Genomic DNA, 9,682 nt, shown 5'->3' on the forward strand with positions numbered 1-9,682 from the left:
ATACTTTTCTGATCTCTTTGATGGTGTTGCTTGAATCACATCCACTTTTTATTTGCTACGATGGAATCAATTTTTGCAGAAACTAAGGTTCGAATAAGGATCCACTTTTCATATTATGGTGTTTACTTGGGATGCTCAGAGATCAACGAAAGAAATCTTCGAAGGTCATATGGATCATCACAGTGTAGTATGTGTCATTGAATATTAATCCTTGCATCATGTGAGGAGAATTAGGGAATCTTAAAATTAATTTATCATTATCAATTTAATGTCAATGAAGTCAGGATTTAGAGGCTTTCCACCTTTACAATGGTGTCAAAATCCCACCATGAAGGTTGAAGCATCCAAGTGTTCATACATACCTTCCCTAATGACAATGTCAGTGTCCAGGATTCTAACAATCAACACTGCAAGGCAAAGGAATGAAGAGAGTGGAAAGACTCTGTCACCAACAAGTGAAAAATTACACGATGGCAAACTCGAGGGTAGGTTTCCTTTGACACGGTGGGAGTTTGTATCATCTCTTACAATTTTCATGTTATTTGTTATAGGTCTCCTAAGTATATATCTGACAATGTTGAAAGCAGAGTATGAAATCCTTAAGCTTCCTCATAGTATTCCAGATCTCTGATTACTCAAGTAAGTTTCATCTGTTGCTTTGCCTTACTTTTATTAAGGCATCGTTATTTCTATGTTGCATGAATATTCTTGAATTTTCTTTTTTCTTTTCCTAAGATGCCTTAGTTTTAAAGTTTGGCATTGTTGTAGTAGAGAGCTTCAAAGAAGGACTAAATTTTATTGCTAGTCAAGTTGTTGTCAATAAAAGCCCAAGTTAGTACCATGTAGGCCTTAATACTTTAGAAAATTCAAGTTTTCAAATGCAATAGTAGCAATATAGTGGATCTTATAGATATTGTGGCAATCAAGACCAGTTAGTTTTGTTGCAAGACACAATTGAATTCTCCCTGGGCCATGTATCTCTTGATTTTTTATTATGCACTTATAGTCTGAACGTTGAAATGCAATTTTTAGGAAGAGTGCTTCAGGGCTGAGACAATACCTTCGAACCCATTCTCAACCAAGTTGCCTTTACGTAAAGCATGTTTAGAGATTCCCATACCAACTTTTGAATCCAAAAGATTTCATCACACTTTTCAAGAGTTATTAAGGATGAGTGATGTTGATTGTCAATGATTTTAAAGGAAGATTGGTAGCTTCAAAAGGTTCAAGGCATTGAAATCATTGGTCATAAAAAGATTTCGTGAAAAGGCTTGAGTACTAGAAAACCAAAAAAGTTGTCAAACTTCCCAGTCAAGATTGTTAGTGCTCTTCTTTTACTAGAAAAAGCAAATTTCTAACCTAACAATTCATAGAAATAAATTGTGTCTTGATATGTTACTTGGCCCCCAAAAATGTTCCTTTGTAAACCTTAGTTATGTAATTGAAAAATGGCATCAACAACACACTACACGAAAAGTTACAGATTTATAGAGTTTTTGTCTATAGATTTGTACTCTTTTAGGAATAAAAGAAATCATATAATAACATAATCATTTTGGTCATTGTTTTTCTTGTGAGCCATTTATGTCTTCCTCCAATAGAAGTGACTATTCATCATCTCCTCAACAATATATCTTCTTACTTATCATTTGTGCTATGCTTTTATGGGACACTGCAACCCTTTTCTTTTCTTTGTGTTCTTGATTTTCTTGCATGAATGAAAAGAAGGATGTTAAGTAAACAAACCCAAAGACATGAGAAAAAGGTCTATTCGTTTCAATATCATCCCAAGGGTCTATATATTTTCAAGTTCCTTCTTCTATACCTCTTGTCAAAAGGGTTCAGTATAAAAGTCAAGACCAAAGTACTCTATTTCCAATGCATCCTTATGACCTCATAGCATGGTTAAGTTCACATATTACCCATTACTAGGTATGGTGATCTGGTGCCTAATATATGCGATCATTTTAGTCCAAGTGAAGAGAGTTGATGAATTTACTTGAGTTTTTGCCATCATATCACTTGTTGTATAAGATTTTTGCGGTGTTTTAAGTGATTAGCTGAGTTGATTTTGTGTGCTTGGTTGAGTTGAATTGTCAAATTGCATGATTATTAGAAAAAGTGTTACGAGTGGTTTGGGAACAATTTGGTTACTTGGATGTGACATGGGAATGATTGTGATTGTCATGTTTATTTGTTTGATTTTTCTATTATGTTTTTTCCTCTATTCTGGCACTAGGTTTTCAGTTGAGTGTGATTCTGTTTTCTATATGTGCATTCCAACCATTAGTAACATAGGTGGGTTGTTTTCTACTTTCTGCACTATGCAAGTTGTAAATCATTGTTTCGATGTGTTCCAGATTGTGCAAATGTATCCTACCTGAAAATGTCACAAATTAGGTGTGGTTTCAAAACCGTGTAATTTGTCTCATCTGGGTTTATATTCTTAGCTTGTACATGTTTGCATTTTCAATAGTGCAATGTTGTATCTACATATTCAGATAATTGGCTCATACATGTAGAGTGGAACATTTAAATGCATTTTTCTATTAAAGTGTTTTTTTTTTAATATATTAATTTATGATATTTCTATTTGCAGAGACCAACTTGGAAACTATACCAGAAACTACACAGCTCAGTTTATATGTGGCAGCTATTGTGCCACATACATTTCTATGTAGACATTTATGATTCCTGGTACCATATTCTTATCACTACTAGCCAGAGCACTCTTTGGAGTAACCAAGGGCATGGCCTTGGCTTTATTTACTACAACTATTGGTGCATCATCCTATTATTTCTTGTCAAAATTGATTGGGAGGCCCATTGCTTTTTGGTTGTGGCCAAAGAAACAAATATTTTTTCAAGCTCAGGTATATATTTTTTGTACTTTATTAGATACTTACAGACTATATGCATATTGACAATAGTGACATGTCTGCTAACCTCCCCAATACCATATTTGTTTTCTTTCTCTTACATTCTATTTAAATCTTGTTTGTAATTATTAGCTTCCAATGGGGGAGGGGGGAATTGAAATGCCTACATTATATAGGAATGCTCTACTTATTTTACAACCAAACATGTAGGTGTTGTAGAAATTTTTCATTGATGTCATTGGTGTCATTATATTATCTTATGCTATCTCGAGGAGAAAACTGACCACCAACTACTTGGAAACACTTGTTATTAATTGTTATAGAGTGGTTACACAACCTTTTGCTCATTAATCCTTGAAATGTCAAATTTCGTAACAATTATAGTTAATAAAAATATGGACTTGTTTTATAATTTTTATGATATTAGGAAATACAATTCCAAAGTTTCATCTATTATTTTTAACTTTGCTTACACTTTATTGCAAGTAGCTCAATGCAATGAAAGATTGTTGAGCTATATGCTCTTCTTAAGGATAACACCAATGTTACCAAACACTTTCATAATTCTGGTATCGCTAATTGTGGATGTACCTTATCACATTTTCTTCTTTGCAACATTATTTGGTCTTCTTCTAGCTACCTATATTACAGTTCGAGTAAGCTACTTCATCTATTGAAATTCACAATTACTAGTTTATATGTATAATTTCAAGTCCCCAGTTCATTTTTCATGTTGTTTATGCAAAGATCTTTTTCACAATCTAATTATAGTTTTAGAACTATTCACAACTTCACATGTTAGCTGTAATTTTTCCATCTTGATGCTTTTAATATTTGTTCTTTAATAGATTTTAAACTACAAGACGATTATAGTTACTAACCAGTTTGCACTGCATTGCTTAGTAGTTTATTGTTTCGATGCCCTGTATCGAGAGCTTTGAATATGGTATATGCCACTTTTCAAATAGTAGCTTCTTGTCTCTATAATACTTCTCTCTTGGTAGATGGTAGAAACGATGACCTTTTTTCACGCAAATAGTTCTAGGTAGGTTGTTTTTACATATATGGTTATGATGATTGCTACCAAACTACCTATTCAATAATTTGAATCCGTGTATTTTTAACAACAGTTGAGTTCAAAATTTGGATGGACTGATAAAATAGAATGGTTTTGTTAGTAATTTTTGCATTTCTTTAGTAAAATCATCAAATATCAATAAGCAAGACAAAATGTGGACTGATTTTCAGTTGATTATTGATATATCTAATTTTGAGCTTTCCTTAAACTATTTAGTAAGTTGGTTGTACAATTGATTTGTTACTGTTATTTTTGCAGGCTGGTCTAGCTCTTGGAGAGTTAAGGTCTGTGTCAGATTTGTATGATTTCAAGACATTTGTTGTATTGTTTTTTATTTTCTTTGTAACAGTTGCTCCTACAATTGTAAGCAAGAAATAGACACATGAATAAAATGGAGTTTATCTAAAATTGATGGTTGTTGTCTATGTTATGGTTGGTACAATGGGAATTGATTTGGTTCTTTAGCCCTCGACTAGGACAACCTAGTCGTTGAAAATTGTGCCAATGAGGCAGATTCAGAGGGCCTGTATAGGATGTTCAATCACATTTATCAAGGAAAGATTTTGCAAACTGTCTTGAGATTTCATTGATTTATGTCATGTGATTATTGCGCCGGTTTTGTTGATAAGCTATCTTTTTCACGGAAACAATAATCATGCAATCTGAAGACAACTCTTCTTATGCATGCTTTGTAACATGCTTTTCTGATCTGCCATCACAACATCTTATATTTGATTTGTTGTTCCCTATATGAACACACTTAGTTTTTGGATTTGACGGTAAGGGTTAAGAGTATATAACTAATGCAAATTCAATTTGCTGCATAAATCAACAAATTGATGATGTTGTTATGCAATTTAGACACTTTTGACAATGTAGTGTTAAATTTTTCGAAGTGTTCTTACAATCCAGGCACTTTACAATTTCGTGTTGTGCTGACCTCTGAGCAATAGTGTGATACCAAGGATGCCTGGCCTTTTTGTGTTTTTTTTTGCGCTTTTGTTTTGAAATGTGAATATCATATTTATAATTAGGAAATTCACCTCATCTTTTTAATCTTATGCTTTCAATTTGTACTTGCACATTTGTTCAAGCATATTACCTTTGTTGTTACGAATGTGGATTCCAACATATCAACTTGTTTTCATACACAGGTATGCAGGTGGATATCAACATATGTCGACAAATATCTTAATGATGAGGCACGTGAGATATAGGCTTGTATACGATATGTCACAACATTAAATGCTACATAGGTGGATATTGCTTGCCCCAACATATCGACTTGTTGCAATACACATGTACAGAGGTGGATACCAACATATTATCTTGTAGTCTTTTGCATGGTACATTGTAAAAATCTTTTGTTGCATGCAGTGCTTTATAAATCAACTCTGAGCATTACAATTGGTGTGGGATAAACATTGAAAAACATATAATGAATTCTATAGGGATAGAACATTGGAGATATGGTTATGTAAAATGGTTGGATTATTTTAATTGTTTGAAGGCTTATTACTCTTATTTTTAAAATGGGTCATGTCACTGTTGAAAATGGCAAAAATAAATGCTAAAAATAGCATTTCAGGATATACTCCAACTCTATTGGAAATGACAAAAAATAGAAATGCTAAAAATAGCATTGTTATAAATAGCATTGCTATAAATAGCATTTCGGGATAGATTCCAATTTTAATTAGTCCTTGAATTAAAATTTGAATTTAGTCTCACTAGCTGTTTGAAAAATAATTAATAAATTCATCTTGAGTTAATTAGTTGGAGAAAATCAAACATGAAGTCTATGTCAAGATATGCAACAGTTATTCCTTTGATTGAGGAAGTTATCCCTTAATTAAGGAGATAAGGATGAGTTGTATTTGAGTTGTAATTAGTTAGCTCAGTTAACTGAGTTAAGTCCAATTAAATTAGTTCCAAACAGTTGGAGGAACTAATTGTGAGTTCAGTCAGTTAATGCATGCATGCATGCAACTAGTGTTCTCCACATAACTGAATATTCTTTCATAAATAACTCATGCATGTTAGTTCAAAGAAAGACACAGTTGAGATTAAAGGAAGGGACAATGTACTATCAGTTGGAGGAATTTTCCTATATAGGAAACTCATCCATGCAGAAGGAATTATCTCCTTCAGGATTGCGCAGTTATTTCAGAGGTTAGTGAGAAGTGTGTGAGGTAATTACACACAGGTGGCAGCTTTAGGACCTAGGATAAACTGCGCAAGGAAATAGGAGGCTTGGAGGACTGAAGGAAGGCATATGTGTTTTCTATTCTGTCTATGAGCAGCAGTGAGGGATTGTACTGAGAGCTAGATAGCTTGTGAGCTAAAGCTTTGTGTAATCCTAAGATATTTCCACTTGTATGATAATACAGATAGCGAGGTATTTAGCTGAGGATTTCCCCAGAGTATTCTTCTGTGTTCATGTGTGATGGATTACTTCTTCATCTGTTATATGTGTTCTATTTGATCTTGCTCAAAATCGATTTAGCTTCCACAAGTTTGATTGTAGAAGTAGATTAAGTATATTGCTTTAGTTACATTGCATTATCAGTTTAATATACATGAGAATTTCTACATGGTATCAGAGCTAGCTGATCTATAGAGAAATTTCTACAGTCACTAGTATATTTATAGTGTGATGTTTGAACCATTAAGAATTAAAAAGAATAGGTTGAGGTTCAAGTGCAAAAAACTCGGTAGAATAGTGCAAGTGAATCACATTGTAGCAATGAGTTCATATGGGATAGATTTGCAGGAACAGATTTTGCAAGAAGGACAACATGATGACAAGTATCAACAACTGAGGCATATGTTATAGCAGCAGGGTGAAGGTGATAGGGATGAGGAGTATCATCTCATGGCATATGCCTTGGTCAGATTCAAGAATAGGGTTTATGTGTCAGGCGACAGTTAGCTCAAGAAACTTATCTTGAGGGAGTTTCATGTCAATCCATATTTAGGTTGCCACAAAGTATTAGAAGACTCTGGCGGAAGTTAAGAAGATCTATCATTGATCGAACTTGAAGAAAGAGGTGGTTGATTTTGTTGCAAGATGTTTGGACTGTCAACAAGTAAAAGCATAGTGTAAGCATCTAGGTGGTTTATTATAGCCAATTATGATTCCAGAGTGGAAATGGGAGCTCATTTCCATGGACTTCATTACAGGTTTGTCAAGGGCATCGAAGCAACATGATTCCATCATGGTTGTAGTTGATAGATTAAGTAAGGTAGCTCACTTCGTTGCAGTTAAGTCTATGAATCCGGCTAGCAAGGTAGATCATATTTTAATGAGATTGCATGGTGTTCCTAAGAAGATCGTATTAGACAAAGATGCCAAGTTCACTTCCAGGTTTTGGAAGGAGTTGTTCGCAGGTTTGGGGACAGAGTTATCTTTTAATGCAACTTATCATCCGCGGATAGATGGATAGGCAGAGAGGGTTAACGAGATTCTTGAAGTTATATTGAATATGTATGTCATGCATCAGCAACAGAAGTGGGAGGAGTATCTTCCACTGTTAGAGTTTGCATACAATAATGCATATTAGGAGTCCTTGAAGATGAGTCTGTTTGAGGTTCTTTATGGGCGGAGTTATAATACTCCTATCATTTGGAGTGATCCAATTAATAGGCTATTGATTGGACTGAACACATTGGCAGAGATGGAATAGGAAATGCAATTTATTAAGAAGAATTTGAAGGCAGCATAGCACAGGAAAAAGAGTTATGCAAATCAACACAGAGCATTCAAGGAGTTTTAGGTTGAGGAGCATGTGTAATTGTGCATCAAGCCCAAGAGGATCTCTTTGAGGATTGGATCATGTGCCAAGCTGGCACCTCTGTATTTCGGGCCTTTTGAGATCCTTGAGAGGATTGGACCAGTGGCCTACAAACTTGCACTATCGCAAAAGTGAAAGTCCATGATGTTTTCCATGTTTCATTACTTAAGAGATATTTGCAGGATGTTGATCAGGTGATTGATTGGTCTATATTGCAAGTGGAACCAGAGGGAGAATTCTAGCCAAAACAACAATGCATATTACAATGAAAACAACTCATGCTCCAGAATGGAGTAATCGAGCAAGCTAAATTGCAGTGGAATCACTTTGGGCCTAATGAATCTACATCGGAGATGGTTGATCAGATGTGGGATTTATATCCTTCATTATTTGTTGGTTCAAACAAATGAGTTTTGGTATATGCATATATATATATGTATGGTTGTAAATACCACAATGAACTCAGTTATAAAGCTTCATAGGCAATATGTTTTGTTTTCAACGGTTTGTTGGTTAAAGGTGTCATAGAACACTGAGGATGGTGTTCCCCCAAGGGGGAGGGGGATTTGTAACAGCCCGAGTTAAAGTTCATGTAATAAAGGCTAATAAAGGAAAAATAAGACCAGGGTCATGGGACACGTATTCCAAGTTGAATGTTGGGAAAGCACTATAGTAGGCATCACTTTTGGTTTATTAATGCCTATGGAAATTGGCAAAGGCAAAGAGGAAATAATTGGCATTTATTTATGAAAATAAAGGAAAACATGAGAAAATGGAGGTGAAGAGACACATATTTGCATGCTAAGGAAAGTAGAGGAAAAATGAAGGAAAATGAATAAAATAGAAACATCAATAATAAAAAGGCATCAAAAAACCAATTCACAACTTTTGTCATTTTTCAGCGTGGGTTAGGTGAGAAAGTGAGAAAGATCTCCAAAAGGAGGAAGCAAGCAAGCAAGCAAAGGAAGGAAAGGAAAGCAAAGGAGAGCCAAGTAAGGCAAAGGAAAGCAAGGAGAAGGTTGGATCAACAACTTCAACAAGAAGATTTTGCAGGTAACAAGTTGCATGTGTGATTTCCTAGCTGAGGCGTGAATGCATGATACATGCATATGTTTATTTGGTTCATTTTTTGTCATTGGCACGGGTTTTTTTCGGGTTTGACAGTGGCTTCAACCTTGCCTTTCCATTTCTTAGATAGCCATGGTGTGATGGGATTCATTTATTCATTGAGCTTTGGATTGTCAGAAGGTTTTGGAATCGGGTGAGGTGGTCTCAAGAAAACTCCCAAGGGTTGGGGGTGGAGATGGTTTTCTCCAGAAAGCCCTCAACAGGTGGGTGGAGACAGGAAAATTCCTCAAGGTATGGTGAAGAAATTTTGAGGCATCCAAGCTTGGTTTGGTTTTGTGATCTCAAGATCGATTTAGGTGAGATCATGGTAGTTTAAGGGTGGAGGTGGTTTAACCTCTGGATTCCCTTGGTTGTTTATGTCTTGGTTTATCCCATGAGATCCCACATTCATGCTTGGAATATGGCACGGAGGTGATTAGCTGAAAGAAATATTTGGTTCAACTCAATCTATGGTCGAGTGGTACGTGGAAGTCCCTGACTTGGTTGGCTTTTGCATATGTTAATAAGAGTTATTTTCCTATTGTGATTTATGAGCACTTGTACTTGTTATTATGTTTCTTTGATGGTTGTTATGGCATGGTTAATGTTCTGGTTTTATGTTGGTTATAAGCATGGTTTTATGATGTGCTCTAACTATGGCTCTTATTATGCTTTGATAAGTTATTGAATGGTTGATAAATGCATGGACTAACAAGTGTTGTTGTAGCTAATTGAAAGTACATTAGACCTTCTTGGTGATTCTTAGATGATGTTCAAAGATTTATATTAAGACATGCATCCATGTCCTGTAGCTTAGATGTTTA

At 34.9% G+C, this 9,682-nt stretch overlaps 1 pseudogene; it reads left to right on the forward strand.

Annotated features, from left to right (window-relative positions):
* The first annotated feature begins 328 nt into the window (after window positions 1-328).
* On the forward strand, window positions 329-4,347 carry LOC149192453 (putative membrane protein At4g09580; annotated as a pseudogene).
* Window positions 4,348-9,682: the final 5,335 nt, after the last annotated feature.

The sequence above is a fragment of the Pinus tabuliformis genome, chromosome 2_2 (assembly GCF_031772625.1).
Source record: "Pinus tabuliformis cultivar Carrire ecotype Pingquan chromosome 2_2, CPIR1, whole genome shotgun sequence".
Lineage (NCBI taxonomy): Eukaryota > Viridiplantae > Streptophyta > Pinopsida > Pinales > Pinaceae > Pinus > Pinus tabuliformis.